The sequence below is a fragment of the Adiantum capillus-veneris genome, chromosome 24, assembly GCF_014529385.1.
Source record: "Adiantum capillus-veneris isolate H3 chromosome 24, ASM1452938v2, whole genome shotgun sequence".
In the NCBI taxonomy this organism is placed as follows: domain Eukaryota; kingdom Viridiplantae; phylum Streptophyta; class Polypodiopsida; order Polypodiales; family Pteridaceae; genus Adiantum; species Adiantum capillus-veneris.
This window is the reverse complement of record NC_140954.1, coordinates 27639267-27659681: the sequence shown is the minus strand read 5'-3', so window position 1 is coordinate 27659681 and position 20415 is coordinate 27639267.

Below are 20415 nucleotides of genomic sequence, written 5' to 3'. Positions count from 1 at the left end.
GCATGCAAAAATGAAAGACTAAGGGCCAAAGTTCATACCATCCGTAGGCTATTTAATCAATTTGAGGAGGTGCAATTATATCATATTCCTAGGAAACAAAATGAAGATGCTGATTTACTTGCACAACAAGCCGTTGCATGTGTAAAGAAAGAAGTGCAGGTCATCATGGTGGCGGCTGCTGTGAAGCAACCGAGGTACCAGGGATTGGAGTCATTGGCTCCCATCATTGGCTACATTTTGGAGGCTGAGTTTCCACCAGACTTCACAAAAGCTCAGAAGAGGAGACTCATGAAGAAGGCAAGCGCATATCTCTTCCTAGAAGGCTCCCTCTATCAAAGAGGGAAGGATCAAGTGTGCAGAAGAGTACCGACTATCGAGGAAATTCCAGCCATTCTAAAAGGTTTGCATGAAGAGGCATGTGGTGGTCATTTTGCCCAAGAATCAACTGTGAAGAAGATTTGGCTTGCGAGGTATGTTTGGCCAAGCTTGCATGTGGATGTTCAACAGTGGTGTAAAAGCTGTCACAATTGTCAGATAAATGGAAATAGAAGGTTGGTGCATGGCCCGAGGCAAATAGTGCTTGCAACTGGACCCTTTGAAAAGTGGGGCATTGATGCTATGGGTCCTCTGCCTAGGACAAAAAATGGTAAACTCTACATTCTAGTGGCTGTAGACTATATGACTAGGTGGGTGGAAGCTCAAAGTGTGGCAAGAGTGAATGAGAGGACAGTTAGCAAGTTTGTGTACAATCACATTTGTTGCAGATTTGGCACACCTTTGGAGATTGTTTCTGATAATGGTCCAAGGTTTAGAAAGGGATTCCTCACAGAAGTTTGTGAAGAGCTTCACATTCTACATCGTCATAGCACACCATACTACCCACAGTCAAATGGTTTGGTGGAGAAGGCTAATGGTGTCATTGCAGGAATCATTAGAAAGATGGTGACAAACAAGAAAAAGTTGTGGGATGACTTCTTGGATGGTGCCTTGTGGGCTTATCGAACCACATATAGGGAAGCCACGGAGTTCACACCATTTCACTTGGTCTATGGTCAAGAGGCTTTACAGCCAATTGAGCTAAACATTCCAACAATGCGACTTCATGGAAAATCAGCACAAGATGGTCAAGAAGCATGGATGGATCGACTTCTTACCTTAGCTGAGCTTGAGTGGAAAAGAGAAGCAGCATACGAGTGCTATAAGAGGAAAGCCACACAGACAAAGGAGAAGCTCGACAAGAAACTGAAGGACAAAGGCATCAAGGAAGGAGAGCTTGTGCTAAGGTATGATAATCGACTTGACAATCGTTTTGATGCCAAGTTTGAAACTAGATGGCAAGGGCCATACATAGTCAAGAAGGCTTTCAATTCAAGTTACTATCAGCTTATGGACTTGAATGGTAAAGAGCACTCCAGGAAAGTAAACGGGTATCGCTTGAAGCCCTATTTGAGTCGCCTTCTATCAAAGGATCTACCAAAGATCTGTCAAAAGGCCACTGTCTCATGTAAGTATTGTTACATGCAGCATGAGTGTAACTCTAGCCAAAATTCTGAGGGGCCAAACAATAAAAATCTCGTCAAGGACTCTGAAGCACTCTCTTCGGAAAAGATGCTCTATGATGGTACATGAATATACCATCATCCAAAGGGAGGGCTAATGATAGCCGTTTTTTGGTTCTTTGTAATTGCCACAGTGAGTTACCTCACCCTACCAAAATCACCCAAACACTGTGGCTATCCCTACCATTTCACTGTACAAAGGCGTGCGTGAGTCACGGGACTTTTCCCATATCTCCTTACTGAAATAAAAAACCCTCAATTAGCTAGGCATTGGGCTAGTTGAGCCAAAAAAAAATTTTAAAAATATAAGTATATTATGGCCCATGCGTATGTAAATATTCCTTTGTATATAAGGCCTAAATAAAAGATTTTTTCATAATTATTTTGGTATTTATTTAAATATTTCTACCTAGGTGTGTGTTATTTATGCTCTGTACATTGCTTCACCATTACCACAATTTTTCTTACCATTTTTCATGCTCTTTATTCCATATAGAAATATTTTCATGTAAGCTTCTCTTATATTTGGTGTAACTCCACCCCAACAAAAATCCAAAAAAACTAGTTTTATTTATGTGTATATTTTTTCACTATTGTGATTTTTCCCTTCCTACATCTATTTTGTTTTTTTCTAAAAAATTAGAACACCAAAAATATTTATCTTTTTATGGTAGCCTCATAATGAGAGAGATTTCTTTTAACCCCTTTATATTTTTTCCACTTATATTATTTATATTTGACATGTACATATTTTTTAGACCCCTCAATATTTGATTTTCTTAGTTGTACTATTCACTTATATCATAATCTCAACAATATCTTCAATTATAGACCTACCAAATAAGGTCAAGGGTAGGTGGCATGCATACATGCACTATGGAGGGCTCACTCTTGGAGGTATTCAAAAGAATCATCCAAAGAAGGACCCCACAAGGACCTTGTGCATTGGAAAAAAACGGTCGGTTTTGCTGAATTTTTAAAGTTCACTTGCTCTCCGAATTTGAAAAGGTGATACAAACAAAAGTTGTAGCTCGTGGGCTAAACTTTTGCCTCAAATTTTTTCATATTTTTTTGAGCTACGAGCTGTGAGCTATGATTTTATTAGTGGACCCCAGTTTTCCCATGCTATGCAGCCACACTCTCTCTTCCACTTTATCATTTTCCTCTTTCACACACACTTCTCCACTCATCATCCCCACCTCTCTCACCCCTCCTCTCTGCACCCTACTCACCTTCTCCTCAACCTTGAAGAATAAGAGAAACCATGGTGAACTCATACCTCCCACACACAATTCCATTCCAAAATTGACCACCTAGTCTCATTTTTCCTCCTCCAAGTTACCCATATCTTTCAAAAAAACCACAAAATTCAGCCTTTTCTCTTAAAAGACAGCATCATGGTGGTTGATTACTCAGCTTCAATTACCTTGTCTCTCAAGGAAGGTCAAGAGTGGAGAAAAAATGTACCGTCAAAGCTAGTGGACCGTCAACAAGCGTCAAAATTGGCCCTACTCAAGACACTTGGAGCATCAACCTTGTAAGAAATCCACCTTTTCTTACCTCTTAAGAGTTTTTCTTCCTTATTTGTATCCTACATGGATACTCCCATTGTAAATATCCAATTCGATTTGTAAATTAATACTAACTCTACTAACACTAACCCACTATGAAAAGTCCTATCACCTCCATTTCTCTCCTCTCTCTTTCCCCACCAACTTCTTGATAATTCCAAGCAAAAGAAATTAGATAAATTGCTGAAAATCTAACCCAACCATGGTTAGAGGAGTAACCCTAGCCTTCAAAATTGCTATAAAAGGAGGGTGTAGCTAGCACAAAAGGGGAGCCATAAGCAAGAGCACTATGCTATAGCTTGAGAAGCCAAGCTCAACCTCTCTAGAAGGAGCTCTTGAGTGGAAGCTCATTGTCTTATGCATGTGCATGTGTTGTAATAGGGGATTAGCAAGGGAACTCTATGCCATTGTAAGAGAGAGAGTGATCATTCAATTGAGAGTAGGAAATCTATCATTTCTCCTACTAGTGTAAGCCCAACATTTGTTGAATCAAGGAGGGTGGATTTGGACTAAGCTTGGATATTTTGTCTCCCTTCCAACGTGAAGTAATGGACAACAATGATGCGTAAGTGTCTTGGTGTTTTTTGTTAAGTTCTTGATAGCTTGTCTCTGGTGTTGTCATCAATCTAGCCATAAATCCCACATACTGTAAGAGGGCGACAGGGTGGAGAGGACTCCCCTGGCTTTAAGACAGTGATTGGGGTGGCTTTTCTTGTGATGTGTTGTGGTGAAATTTACGCAAGCTATGTTGAACAAATACTAATTTCACTTTGATTTGTCATGACAGATTTGTAAGAAGGTATGAATGCAACAAGCACCCCCTCCCCCTTTCTCTCTCTTTCTTAAATATATAGTTGTGTTTGCTTGATCATTGACGATACGTTTCAAAGCAGTCCGAGCACTATCTCTCTCTCTCTCTCTCTCTCTCTCTCTCTCTCTCTCTCTCTCTCTCTCTCTCTCTCTCTCTCTCTCTCTCTCTCGTGTTTTAGTGTGTGAGAGTGTTCCATTGGTGTTAGGGTTAGTGTAAATTTCTTGCTTGTTTGTGGGTTGCTCTAACGATTCTCCTCTTTTGCGTCCTAGTTCGCTCTTCTTGTTGCCCGCCCCGCACCGCCTCACTAGATACACCCGCAAAGAGGCAGCGCATACAGCTTTTCAATTGTCAACCCCTAAACCAAAAGAATACACACTGAGCCCTCGTTTGGTGGAGCTAAAGGATATTGCAATAGATACAATGGATTTGCAACCACAAGCCGAAGATTGGGAAGAAGTGATGCAGAGACTGCAAGTATTAAGAGCTAGATCAGTGGCCAAAGAGATTGAGTATGAAGGGCTGAAGTTGAGTGAAGTAAAGGTGAAAGCTGAAGTGGAAACACTTCAGAAGCAAAGTCAAGAGAAAATGCACAGGCAAGCACAGCTGCAAGCTGAACTAGAAGCAACACTGAAGAAATCTCAAGAGTAAGAAAGTCAAAACCAAGAAACCACTTAGAAGCTAATGAACTCTGAAGAAGATGATCTGACTGAAGCCGAAAAGGAAAGGGAAAAGAGGTTGAGAACTTGAGGGAGGCGAAAGACAAAGCTGAAATATCACATGAGGCTAGCCAAGATGAGGTGATCGAACTAAAGGATCAAATCAAAGTGAAAGATCAAACGATTCAGAGGTTGTGAGCGTCTCCGGGCAGAGCAAGAGCTGCAGCTGCAACTAGCGTGTTTGAAGAACAAATGATAGAACTTCAAAAAGAGCTGACGCTTGAAAAGAGGCAGAGAGTAATGCTAGCAGAGGGATCAATGGTGGTACAAGGCAGGTTAGAAGATGATAACAAATCATTGAAAGCGGAATTGGATAGGCTTCAGAAAAGACTAGAAGATGACACAAAGATGCTACAGACAGAGAATGATGAGGTAAGGCAGAAGCTAGAGAAAGCTGATAGAGTCAATGCAGAACTTAATGACCTATTAGTAGCTGTGACAGAACAAGATCAATTAGCAAAAGACGACTTACAGAAGCAGCTAAACAAACTTAAGAGCCAACCAAGTGAAGAACTTCAACAAAGTCATGGGCTGGCTGCTATGGAAGGAATTGATATAGAGAATGTGTCAAATCCGGTGGACACAACAATACAAGAGGACATTCCTGTGGGACCCTTACAAGAGCCCCCGGATCTGACACAAGAAGAAGAAGAAAATCTACAGAAAGCAATAGAATCAACCATAAAAGACACCGCCAAAGAAGCAATGCTGTGGGAGCAGAGGGTATTGAAGTCCATGACCATTTAGATATTAGATGAAAATGTCGTTCAACATGAATGGCTACAACCCTCTCTCCCCTATCCTCTTCTAAAATTTGAGACTGCTACACTCAACAAGAGGATTAAAGAGGAGACTATAGTGCCGCTATACCATGAAAACCTCACCAAACCAGAAGGTGATAAGCTCATTGTGGACTCTCAACCAAAATGGAGGAAGGCATGGCTCACTAAATACCCACAGTATTTAGTACATTTGGTAGAGGCGCCTAAAATGATCAGAGATGACCTTAGCTTTTGCCCTCTACCAAGGATGCAGACATGGAAGGAACATGAACTGCTAAAGAGAAGCCACCCCATGTGGCTCAACTACCCAAAGCTGCCAGGCTTGAAGGCAGGCAAGAGAATGAGTGAGCAATACATGGTGAAAACCCTAATGGGCGCCATTAAATTTTTCATTGGCTCGCTTGACCTCTCTTGCATTATGATTAGAAAGATATGTAAAACACTTCTGGCAGTCTTTGAGGTCTTCAAACCTGGACAAGCAACAGACAGCATATTCTTCTTCCAGGACACTTATAGATGTAATTATGACCTGTCTGCTCAACCTTCACATGAGGTGATACATTCCCTCTACCAAAGAATAATGTTCCTGCCCTCATACCATCTCCAAGACTTTGAAGAAACCTTCTACACAGGCTTCTTCACCATCGACACAGATATATTCGGCCCAACATTAGTGGCCCAGCATGCACAGTATGAGTCCATTTTGAAGATGCGCGACATCCTCCACTGAAGCAGCGGCTCTACTCTCATGTCAGGGATGACATGAGCTAGGAGGGGGGGAGTGTTAGTTGAAGACTGGCGGCCACACTCAACTGAAGACTGACAAAATGATAAAAGAAGGAAATCCTATGTGGTCATTCCTTGATTAAGAAAACCCGTAATTTAACTTGTAAATACTTGGGGCTTGTAGAAGTTTCCAATTTTGTATATTATTTTTTCCATTAGACTAAGTAGGATTTCACCTTGGAACATGAGGTTTTGTATTTGGAAGGTATATATACCAAATTCTATACTTAATAAAAAAACCCTTTTGTTCATTCTATAAGGTGTCTGTGAGAAGCGTATTCTATGTACGAGAGAGAGTGAGAGCTTATCTTGATGCTACGCACACACTGGTGGTCAAAATCGAGTGCAGAGAAGTGCAGCGTGTTGCCCCCGGAGAGAGCTACATGCCAATAGCCACACTGCGAGTGTACGGCCTAGCTTTTCGAGATTGACTCACGAGTTGTTTCTAGGGATTCAGTAAGCAAACGGTGTCTGTTTTCACATTTCAACCTATTCACACATTTGTATTGAGTAGAGCTATACATTAGGCACCTTAGTTTTCAGAAATGTCAATTTGCAAAACCTGTCAGACATTCTGCACTGGGTGTTTATGGGTAGGGTTTTGGGTCACGGACCTTAGGGAGAGTGGCCTATTGGTGTTAATAGGATATCCCTCAAGTTTAATAGAATTTTGAGAATGTCTAATGGGTATTTGGCTCATGGAAGCATTGCAGAAAATCTCCTCCTGTGCACAATAGTAGGTTGTAATTTAGACATTGGGTAGAGACCTCAGTAGGAAGTAGTCAATAGTTGGTCAAGTGTAGGTTGACACCCTATGCTTGCTTCCACACGCCTGTGGGTCGAGCTTCGTCCTTAGCTAACAATTCTTGTTAGGTGAGTTCTCGTTGTGCTGATGTCTGTGGCAGCGTATCCGCCAACAAAGAGCAATCATATCAGAGAGAGTCTTGTACGAACAATTTTGGCCAAAAATGCAAAAATCTCGTCACGAATAATGCACCACAATGAGCTTACAACAAGGAGCCGAAAGATTCCTAGGTCTTGAAGAGCTAAATGATCATTTTTGTGGTCCTCAATGAGATAGACCAAGGGAAGAGTTTGACCCTTTATCTGATGTGCACCAAGGTGACTTTGTTATGCTACTTCCAAGTGACATGGATATCTATTTAGTTTGGCTTGCAATGGCTTTATCAAACATTGACAACGAGCCTACATCACCAAAGTACATAAAATTTTTGATTCAATATTGGGCACCTTGTGCAAGAAAGAGTGGTATGACAGATACTCAAGCTTACACTAATTGTTGGAAGGGTTTTTGGGCTGTCAACTATAAGGAACTGCAAGTGTTGGAATCTGTAGATGCGGTTGTTTGGTCTTGTTGACCCAACAAAGAAGGTCCATTTTCAAGGATTAAGATTCCAAAAAGGCATGCTCTAAAAGCTAAAACTTGCCTTGCTCGTGCACATCATCAACCACACTTGGATCAAAGTTTGGACATGGCATCCAATTTGCAGTAGATTATATGGAGCTTCTATTGTTACTATAATGGTTGTAAAGAAGACCTTTGATTGTAGTGATCTTTCTTTCTTTTATTTCATTACTAGTATTTATTCAAATTCATGCTTTGTGCATCCTCAAATTTTGGTGTTTATCAACACCAATTTCTTGAAGATTTCACTCTACCCTATCAACAACAAGTATATCAACATTTTTCCCACTTTAAATGGAAAATTTCCAAATTACATGAATTTAGTCCATTTGGAGATTCCCATAATGAGGGATTTTTACCATAATACCTAATATGGTCTTCATAATTGAAAAACCATAACCATAAGAGAACCATAATCTGATTGCCATACCATAATCATAATTGTAAACAAAATGCAAAACCATAAACATAAACGTCAAACTGTACATGTATACAATGAATGAGCACAATTGTATCAAGATGAACACAACTACAAAAAAAGACATATAAGGAGGTTGTCACCCTCATGATAATGCCTCCTAGTCGACGGCCTCTCCCTCATGCTGCTGTTGGGTCAAAAGGGACACAAGTCCATGCTTGTACCCATACTTCTCCTCTTGGTGTGTTGAAGGGCGCTTCACGATAACTTCCTGCAAAATAAACAATTAACCATAAGATAAATATTCAAATAACATATATATATTCAACAATTTAAATCATACATATAATACTTACAAACTCATGCCAAACAGTGTCATAGTCCCCATTGCCAAGATGTGATGCTCTAGCAGACTCCAAATGTGCTCTAGCTACATCTCTCTGCTACTAAAATATTTGAGGATTGTCATGTGTCTCTCATGTAATCCCCACCCACCCCTTTGCATCCAACCATGCCAGCTTTGGATTGCTGATCTTGTACTTGTCTCTTGCCTTTGACTAATGGTGTGACATTGTGGCAATCACCACACTCAAGATCCAATCATTTGAGACTGGATCATACCCCTCTACCACCCTATACTCTCTTCTGTGAATGGACTCGACAATGTAATTCTTTCTTTCATCATCTTGATCATCCCAAATCTCCATCACAAAGTGGCCAAACTAAATTGTACAAAAATATCAAATCCTCTATTGCACGGCCTTTACCTTATTCGCCACAACAACTCCTTGGTCTTGTACACTTGCTAGGATCATGATCATCTGATCCCCAAGGTGTACGTGATGTGCCAATTGGTGAAATATCTCTTGAAGAGAGTGGTGGAAGTGCTCTCAATGGTGTGGATGCGTCTGTAGAACCACCACCACAACAACCATTGCCTCCAAGATGAGGCCCACCTCTTCTTGAAGACGAACCATCCCCATCAATGTAAGTGGCACACTTGACTGAGATGTAGGGCCGGTTAGTGTAGGGGGCACACTATTCCTCTGTGTAGGGACGACCGTACTAGGTCTAAAGGGACCATCTCCCCAAAGATTTTGTGCATAAGCAACTTGCTTTGGTGTGAATTGTGACAAAGGAACCCATCTGCTCGGGTGACATGCCAGTCCGAGTGAATGAAAAACTAAAACTAGGAGAGTATGTATTGTCGTCATCGGCCATGGCTACATATGCACAAATAACACATATACAATAAGTTAGTTAACAAAAGAGCATCTTAAGCAATGCAAATAACAAAAAAACAAAGCTGCAACACAACTCATTATATCCATCGAATGTTGTAGTCTAATTAAAATAGTTTTACAAAAGAGTTTCTAGCAAAAATCAGTAGTCAATCTCTCAACTTCTGTGAGAGTTGATGCATCAAAGATGTCTATCTCAATCTGTACTTCTACATATTTGTTATCAAACCCCACTTCTTCATCTCTCTTTGCATCAATTTGCATATTTGAAAGCTCATCTCTAGGTTTAAACATCTGCTCACCACTGACCTCTAGCTCAAAATCCTCACTTATGTCATCCGTCGGCTGTGCACTGTGGTTATGAAGCTCTTCGACCTCAACCTTCAATCCTTCACACACTTGCTTGCTCTATGGAGAAACTTGAACAACATGGAGCCAGTGCGGTTTAGACAAATCTTTTTCATCATTTTATTTCCATAGTAGATCTATTGTGAACACAACTTGTTCACAATGTTGGAAGTACGAATGTATCTCGTGAATTTTCCCACACCCTCCTAGAGTTCACTTGAATCAATCCACGCTTATCTTTGTGCACAATTGCATTAGGGCCACAAGTAATAACTTGAACCACTTGACATCAAAGATAAAAATATCAAACTTTCTAAAGCTAATCTTCAAGATGTCTTGGATGTAGCCAAAGTACTCAAGATGGCTAGTCTCTGTGTTCTCATCCCTGGCACTACTCTGACTTTCTTGGATGAAGCTTGCCGTAACCCCACTGTCGAAGGTGACCCTTTGTTCATCTATCCATTGCACTCTAAAGTATCTCCCATGAGACCACAAAGCTCCATCTTTGTGATACTACAGCCACAAAAATGAAACGAACTTATAGTTACTAAAGTAATGTGATCATGTGGATGCTACAAAAGGAAGTTGTGGAAATATTTACATGCCAATTGCAGCCCCTTAACATCTCCTCTTCTTCTTCTTCAATAATCAACACTATGTTCCTCTTTGCCTCCAAGATTGTCGCATCTAGCCACCACCCAATAGGAAAGTCAGACAATGTCTGAAAATAATCTAGAAAAGGAAGGTTTCTAGTGGTAGGATTGCGCTTGAATTGCAAGCAATCTATCAAGTGTTGTTGTTTTTCCCTTTGTACCTCTCTAGCCACTTTTGCATGAATTCTGAGTTGAGAAGACAAAATCTCATAACCTTTTCTCGCATTGTGATATCCATCTTCCTAATGATGCATTGTCCCTACAGCTCGTCCCCTTGCTTTATGGGAAAGATATCGTTACTACGTATGTGATGATTGCAATTTTTTTGTTTTCACGTACAAGGACACGCCATCCTATCATCCATACTTTATCTACCAATGATGCAACAAATGAACAAATCACTCTTGTTATAATTACACACCCATATCTACATGACAATGCATGTACATAGATCTAGTACAAACCCTAATCTAGTACATGCGGATTACTTAAATGGATCAATCTAATACATACCATCCTCAACAGACTGTCATTTTTGAAGATCGTTTGCATTTTTGGAATCCGCTTTCATTATTGAAGTTCGTTTGCGTTACTTCATTTGTTAAAGTCCATTTGCGTTTTTGAAGTACACAAGTAGTTTCTGAAGCTCGTTTGTGTTTTTGAAGTTCGTTTGTGTTTCTGAAGTTTGTTTGTATTTCTTTTACCATTTCCTATTAGCTCTAACTACCTCACATTCTCTAGCCATGCCCGATCCCCGCACACCTTGGCCTAAAGGTGCACAGAGATCAGGACCACCGGGTAATAATCTCGTCCGAGGGTTTGAGATAAGTACACACCATGTCTACATGACAATTAATGCATGTACATAGATATAGTACAAACTCTAATCTAGTACATGCAGATTACTTAAATGGACTGATCTAATACAAACCAATCCTCAATAGACCATAAAATCATTTGCATTTTTTGAATCCGTTGTGTTATGAAGTCTATTTGCATTATGAATTCTTTTTACGTTATTTTACTTCGTTTATCAAAATCCATTTGCGTTTTTGAAGTACACAAGCTGTTTTTGAAGTCCGTTTGCATTTTTGAAGTACACAAGCCGTTTTTGAAGTCTATTTGCGTTATTGAAGTCCGTTTGCATTAGTTTACTTCATTTGTCAAAGCTATTTGTGTGTTTTAAGCACACAAGCCGTTTTTGACATTTGTTTGCGTATCTGAAGTCCGTTTGTATTTCTCTATCCTAAATCGTCAAAACACAGTCATATCCTAACAACTAAACCTTGAGCGTCTTTGTACATCCAAACACATAAGCGACTAGCCCTACCTAAGATCTAAGCAGACTGAAATAGCTAAATCGCTTACCCTAAGCAACATACCATAAGCGGCTAGCCCTAAACTATTTGAATACCGACTAGCCCTTAGCGGATAATCCTAAGAAGCTAAGTGATTGAAATATACCTAATCGGCTAGCCCTAAGTAGCTATCCCTAACCGGCTAAGCGACTGAATACCTAATTGGCTAGCCCTAAGCGTTTTTTGAATCCATTTGTGTTACTTTACTTTGTTTCTCGAAGTCTATTTGCATTTTTGAAGTATACAAGTTGTTTTTGAAGCTCGTTTGTATTTTTTCTACCATTTGCTGATGCTAGCTCTAACTACCTCACATTCTCAAGCCATGTCCGATCCCTGCAAACCTTGATCTAAAGGTGCACGAAGATCAAGAACTAATCGGCTAGCCCTAAGCTGACAACCCTAAGCAGCTAGCCCTAAGTTGCTAAGCGACTAAATAACGAAGTGGGTAGGCTCAACAAAGAAGTTGTTAACCTAAGCAGCAAGCCCTAAGCGATAATTCCTAAGCGGTGTGAATATCGATTCACCCTAAGCGACTAGCCCTAATTAAGTGGCTAAATCACTAAATAGCAAAGTGGGTGGGCCTAAGGGGCACGACTAAGCAACTAAATACCTAAGAGACTACCTCTAAGAGGCCAACCCTAATCCAACAATGTGAATATCAATTTAGGGATGTGAATACTGGCTAAGAGGATAAATAAATAAGGGGGTAGGACTAAGCGGTATAGCTAAGCATTTAAATACCTAAAACGACTAGCCCTCAATGGCTAGCCAGAGCGATCTAGCTGGAACGATTGAATACCTAAGCGGTTAGCCTTAAGCGACAAGCCTTAATAAGCCGTCTAAATATTGATTAGACCTAATTGAGTAGCCCTTAGCGGCTAAGTGGATAAATGACAAAGCAGGTAGGACTAAGCAGCTTGGCTAAGCGATTGAATACCTAAGCAGCTAGCCCTAAGTAGCTAGCCTTCAAGATCTAAATAAGGACCAGTCCTAAGCAGTGAAGTAACTTATTACCGAAACAATTAGCCTTAAGGGGCTAACCCTAATTAAGAGAATAGTAGCAGGCAACTATGTCCAATCGACATAACGTCAATTTGTCATAAGCGATCAACATAACAACACCAATCGACGATTTGCAAAACGAATAAAGCTAATCAAAGGTTCTTAGAACCTAACACTATAAAGTTTCTAATTTACATTTACAACACCTATAACAAGTCACAATTTAAACAAAAACATAATTTCTTAATTTCTAATTTAATTTACACAAACTAACAAAACTAATTATAAAATGATATAAAATAAAACCTCTTTTTTTTAATGATCGAATGCCGTTATCTTTCTTTGTTAATGGTTTTTTTTTAATTAATAAAATAACAAAAGTTATAATTGTTTTCAATTTTTTCTTTGTTTGAAATGGAAAATGTGTGTGTGCGCCATCATAGTGTGCTTATATTTTTTAGTGTGCATTTTTATTTATTTGCGTGCATGTTTATGTGAATGTGTGTGTGTGTTTGTATGGAAGAAAAGAGAATGATAGAGCACTCACATGCGGCCTATTTGAGTAAGAAACACTTGAAGAAATGTCGCCAAACCTGCAAACACACACACACACACACACACACACACACTATGTTACTCACATACACACACAAAAGTGAACAAACCTACTACAAATCTTGAAAAAAAGCTTACCTTGTTGATGGGGAGGAGCGTATTAGTGGAAATCTCAAGTCTGGCAAGACCTAGGGTGGCAGATCTGCAGCAAGTGAGGAGGAGGAGGGCAAGAGAAGAGGGGAAACATGAGTGAAATGCACAGAAAATCCACGGGTTCTGTTTTTGCAAAATCCATCAGTACAAATGCCAGTATAAGTAGCAAAATGCATCCTAAAATCGGCGTTGGTATATGCATCGATATAGCAACCGGTATGTGCCGTGGAATCAGTGTCGGAAATTTCAAATTTGATTTTTTTTTTAAAATTTGGTCTCCCTCTTGATTTACCTACACATATACTGACACCCGCCCTTGACGTTGGTAATCTGACATCAAAATTTAGGTGATCTCTTATAGTGCTACAACCACCATGAAACTCGGCTACACTAATGTGTAGCTCTCCTCGTTGAGAGCACCATGAAAAACCTCTTGTTGGAGCCCTCGTTGGCCTCAAAACTGGCCCAAATCTCCCTCTCTATGCTCTCTAGAGAACTCTCCCCATGACCTTGCCAAAAGACTCCTCGTTTTGGCAAAAATACTGCCACATATGGGCGTTTGAGCCATTGGCTATTTTTGACCGACCTTTTTTCTATTTTTGAACTCACTCTTTGCATGTGAAGGTGCTCTTGCTATTCTAGGCATCTTGCTTGAGGTCCACACCACTACGAGCATCATCTCCTAATTGGGGCATTGACGGCGCCGTTGGTGCTCCCTTACTTGGGTCCTCAAAAAGTATGGCAATGGGAACCATCCCTGCAAGGCTGCCACATCATCATGTATGAGCATCGCCATCGGACGGCCACCCGAACACCAAGCACCACCATGGGCAACAAGCATGACCACCAAGCGCCAGGAGGCTTCCTGCTAACGCTTGCGTAGCACCATGAAGGCCGACCCCCATGGCCACGCCAGAGGGGAGATCCCAAGGGCTCCTCTCGTGATGCCTAAGGGGATTACCCCTTGCAATATATATATACACCAAAAACTTTGAGCCCCCATTCACATGTGGGTTAAACCCTGTGCCACGTGGCAGCACAGGGGCCACCCACCTCCAAGCTCCATAGTGCACAAGGAAACCAACTTAAGAAAATCCATTTTTTTCCTTCCCACTTCTTTTAGCCACCTGCCATCCACTACTCCCCATCCCAATGGTCAAGCCATAAAAGGCCACCAAAACTCCCAGTGTTGGGCTTCCACCCCTTTAGTCTGCACCACATTTCAAGCTTCCTGGGTCCGCAATCTAAGAGTGCCAAGATAGCAAAAAACCATCTGGCACATCCTGACTGACAACCGTTGCCAACTTCAAGCTGATATATTTGACCGATCCATCAATGTGCCTTCACTTCTTGTGGCCTTCATATATTTCATAATTCACATACAAACCCTGGAAAGGCTCCAAAAACCTTAGATTACACCTCCCAAAGAGGTCAAAGTGGCCCACAATCGGCCTCAACAAATTTCAACAGGCCATATCATCCACATCCTAGCTCTGATTGACAGTCTGAAGAATACGAGCACTCTCAACCTATCCACTGAAATAGATTACACTATCCCCGAAGCGGAGAAGCTAACCAATAATTCAGGAAAGGGCTATTTTGGTAGATACCAGCTCTGACCACCCATCTCCACCTACTCCATTCATCCTAATTCTGCAATGCACTCTTGCTTCAAACTTCAATATTTTTCACTCCATAGCTCTATTTGATGAATCGTCTAGACCAGCCTATAGACCATATTGAGGGCCACCTTTGAACTCTCACTTCTGCACTTTTCGCACTTTAAACTGCCCCTCTGAAAGACACCATAGTACAACATTCTGGCCCTAAAAGCACATATAGCATACATAACCACCATGGCTTGCATGCTCAGATCTCCCACACTTGCCTTAGCACTTTGCCATGCACCTGTATATAGATATACCACTGCTTGGGCCCTCTACAATGGTTGACACACTTTGGTTGCACCAACATCACGGCTCAACTTGAGCATGATTTGAGTTTGTCATTTTTTATTAATGTAATTTAAGACACTCACCATTGTGAGGTCTGCAAAAAAGAAAAGGATTATTGACACAATTTTTCCCTCTTTTTCCAATGGTTGAATATACACCCTTCTCTCTAGGGCATGCCTTATCTTTGTATTTCTCATGAAATTTCGTGTACTTCATAATCAGGGTCTGCATAATGTATCTGTGTATTCATAGGAGTGATTTCTGTGCAAAATTTGGTTGTGAGACATCATATGTGTATGGCGTCTATTTGATCAAAATCGTTTTTTGGTGCTTTGTAGTGCTTTGTGCTTATTCCCTAAGCCCTAATTGCTAGTTTCAAAATAAAAAAGTTATTGGTTTAGCATAGAAGCTCCCTGTTTGGCAATTTAGTCTCTGAAAGGGATTTCTTCATTTGGAGATGATTTTTCGCGGTAATTCTTCTTGAGACTCACCTCTTGAGCTTGTAGATGCAATAGAGCACCTTCCCATGGCTTTGGGGTAGCATTAGGTGTTATGGCTAACCTTTTTGGTGGTTTGTTGTTCAAATAGCAACTTTTTGTGAGGAGATGGTCGGCGACGATGTTTCTTGATGTTTAACCCTACATGCTGGTTGGTGATGATATGTTGATGATGCTCGTGAAGCTTGGTAGCAAACGGACGTACCGTTTGGCCGTGTGAGCCAAATGACGTTTTGCATGTCCGAAGCCTAATTTGGTGCTTGGACCATCTTCTGGTAGTTTGTTCATTCCGGCATTTTCATAGGCTTATAGGGAACCTCAAAAAGCACTTATTCATGAAGTTTGGCAGCAGTCCGGCTACTTTTTTCGAGATTGGCTTCTGCAAGCTCCTGAGAATTAGGGTTTTTTTGGCCAACCTAAATCAACGTAGGAGGTCATAGACTTATTTCTTTAGACTAGGGCTAACCCCCCGTCAAGTTTTGTAGCAATCGGGTTAGTGGTTATTGCATGGAAATACCATTTTGACTTCTTCCCGGCGATGCCCCATTGCCCTTATCATTGATTTTTTGTGATGAAGTTAGTATAGAGCAAGTAGAGCTTATGGTGTGAGGAGCCTACCTCTCATCTCTAGTGTTGATCGGTGTCTTGTGTGTTGTATGAAGACGTAGAAGATCCGCGCTCTCTAGGTCTCCCTAGCTCTCTCTCACTTGTAAATAGTAGAAATGAGGTAGTAAGTGGGCCCAAAAGATTTTATATCGGGGCTTCCCGGGCACTTGTCGTGAAATTTTACATGTGCTCCTATCTTGTCGCGGGTGCACCTTAGGCTCAAAAATTTCTTCATTTGGACTCCATTTGTCCCATTTCTAGAAAATTTGTCATTGATCTGAAAATTTCTAGAGTTAGTCTTTTCACAACTTTTCCATAATTACACCCCTACTTCACCGTATGTTATCCCTGATATGCTGATCACTTCTGTCTCTTTGTTTTTCATTTTGTTTCCATCTCATCAGATTGTTTTATTTTTCTTTGTTTTTCTCTCAAAATTAGTGAAAAATAAAAGAAAATTAACGAAAGTAACCCAAAAAATACCAATAAGTCAAAATAAATCCAAAATAGCATGATAATTTACTATATACACTTTCTTTTCATGTTTTTGGTTGGATGACTCCGTTTCCCTCAAGTTTTTGCATAAAAATTGCTATTTTTACATATAAACACACACACAGAGGCTCATCTCTGGTGTTTTTCCTTTCTTTCTTGTTGTACCACATTAATTAAGGGCATATATACTTGGGTTTACCAAAATGCTCGCAATCAAACACAAAAAACCCCAAATTAATGGAAAAAAGTGTCCGTTTTTACTCTTATAAGCATGTCAGGTCCGCATTGAGAATGCTTCCCCCTTCCTAGTTGGAGTCCTTCGAGACGATTGTGGATTGCTCTGTATGTGTTGTACATGGGTCAAACGTTGTGCTAATGCATTCCATGTAATGTGGCTCTATATGCATACTCTATCAATGCATGGAAAATCAATGCTGTGCGAGAGAAGAGCATAATCAAATATGCTTAGTGGCATGCGATGGTGAGGTTTTCTTTATTACCAATGTCAGGATTGGAGTAGGGAAATAACAACCATTCTAGCTCTTTCACTCTCTGTTTGTTTGACAATGAATGCTTTGTGACAGTGTTGTTGAATATACCCTCAATGGTCAATTGTGCATGGTCTTGTTGAACTTGTCGTAATTTCTTGGGTACCCAAATTTTATTTACCCTTGTTTCTAAATCATATGGCCGAGGATTTTAGTTTTGTTTAATGAATTCTTGCTATATGGATTTGCACACTGTTCCTCTTAGGAATCCACATTTGCGATTGATTACTTTGTTTCGACAAAAGATTCTTCGGCATCCATACTTGCTGGTACCTGTGGTTTTGTTTTTCAAATCTGCCTTTTGGCCATGTCAAGGTCATTTGATGCTTTGCATTTGTAATTTGTTCGGCCTCTAATTTCTGACCCAAACCTGTTTTCATGCAGCTTATGATTGTTTTGGTTGCTTTTGTTCGATGGATTGGTCGACTAGGGTCCTTGGACGATTCTCGTATTTGTGCTCTGCATTAGGAATGACTTTGGCCTTGCTCTTTGCAACCCATTGCTTTTTACTAACTATTGGTTGAGATGTAGCATGAATTTTTGTTATCAAAGCTTGGTTTTTATGTTCTGACACAAAGGGAACCTCTTGATTTTTGTTCGTAGACTGAATGTTAAATGTATCTGAGCTCCAGTCAATTTGTACATTGTACGTTCTTTTCCAAGGTTGTTCTAGCAACAATGGATGCTACATTGACATATCTTCTACCACATAAAACTTATGCAGGTAGAGATATTAACTCAGTTGTACATGTATTATGATCCATCCCATTGTCTTGATGGAGTGTTCCGAATAACTTTGAATTGCCTAGCTTGTTGGCTTGAGTGTTTCTACAAGTTCTAGCTGGTTGTATAAGTTGTAGGAAAGAAGATTCCCTTGAGCTCTAGAATCTAGGAGTGCATGAGTCTCCACTTTCATATCCCCAAGTTTGACGTGTATTATTCGATCCCTTGTATGCTCTTCATCAACATCAAGGATTTCATTGACATGATCATGATCGTGTGATTATGTTAATAACTCTAGTAATTACACAAGCAAAACACGTGATCACGTTAATAGTTAACGTGACTTTGATGATGACCTGCAAAAACCCATAGAGCTGGTTAGCCCGCCGGGTAAAAGAATATTCCTTGCAATTCCTATCGGGATTTTTCAATTTCCCAACGGGCCCATCGAGTAAAAGTCATTGCTTTGCGGGCCCGCCAAGAAAATAATAAATCCCGATGGTCGTAACTATATAAAGTAAACAGCGTGCTTATCGTGGTGCTTTGACTAGGCAAATCCCTGGCAAGTGTATCCGAGTGCTAGGTACAGTCATCTCCTTGTGAATTGACTTAAGGTTACAGAGTCATAGGTCTTTTTTTTTGGGTCGAACGTGATTCTTAATTCGGTAACCACTTCTAAAATTATGTAATTCCTTTACCGAACATAAAGGTACGAAACCAAAACAATTGAAAATTTGGAGAGTCATGCTCATTGCAACAAAGCCATTGGTCCAAATGAGGGCTGTAATTGGTTTTAGAAGATGAGCATATGCAAATGACGAGTCGATAGTCAAGGGTTGGATGTCCTGTACTAGTGTATTTGGCATATAAAGATCCTTGAAGTCTTGCAATTTTCACCATCATAGATTTGAGTTGATATACATTGTCACTGCACAATATAAGAGCTATAATCCTTAATTGGGTGAAAATGGCTTTTATATATTGAATTGGTTGCATAAGGGGGCTACAATCTTTGACTAGGTACAAGTAGTCCTCAATTGTGTGATTATATTGAAAATTTCTTTGAGTTATTTTATGCGCTGGTTTATACAGAGAGTGCATTATGTATTATGAAAGATTATTAGTGCATGACATGACCAATCATAGATTTTATTGCTTTCGTGTGTTTTTTGCAAATAACTGACATCGTTAAGTGTAGAAGCTGATTATTCTTTGTAGCATTTGAAATTAGATGTGTCTTATTTTTTGCAAATCAAAGATGACATATAAATAATCATCATAAGTATAATTGCATTGAGAAATTCATAGCATTGTCGTATTTATTATGCCACGTAGAGAGTGCATTGCAATGTGTATGTTTGCTCACAACATAGGTGATCAATATGTGGATTGACTAGCCTACAATCTCATGTTGTGTAGATTTGATTACTTTTCTAGTGAATGGTTTTTTAATATATATTGAAAAGGAGAAAAATGTTTTCAAAACTGAACATCTAACTCTTTTGTCTTCAGTTTTAATTGAAAAGCAATGGAGAAAAATGTCAGCACAAGTGGTACGAAGAAGCCAAAGAATAAAAAAGATCTTGAAAAAGAGTGGGATTATGCTCACAATGTATACGGTCGATATATGGATTGGCAATGTAAATTTTACTTCAAAACTAAATCAGGCGATGCACCAGGTACTAGAGATTATTTTGTGGGTGGCGTTAAAAAGAGTCGTAAGTAATGTGAACATACTCAGGCACCTACAGTTGCAAAGTGTTTGAGAGAAGAGCTCGCCAAAAAAGGTGGCAAGAGATAGCAGATATATAGCTCTGTTATGGATACAAGTTAAGAGCAGTCAGAGTCAAATATTAACTCTGCTGATCCTGTGGTGACACCAACTAACCTTGGAGGAAAGCCTACGCATGGAGAGTAAATGTCAAGTAGCGTTCCTTTTAAGCGTCGCAATAAAGGTGGACTTGATCAAATGCACAAAAATCATTGCATCAAAGCTTTTGGATGCAGTCTCTAGAATAAGCACAAACTACACTCACCAAAGAAATATTCTTCACTGGAAGTGCTCTAGTCATGGTAGATAACAATCATTGGAAGGCCGCTTGGAAGAAATCGATGAGTTTGGCCCTAGATTTTCAGCTCCTTTTTATCACACAATATGAAATGTTCTCTTGGACAAATGTTACATTGGAATCAAAGAGCGTGTTGGAAAAAT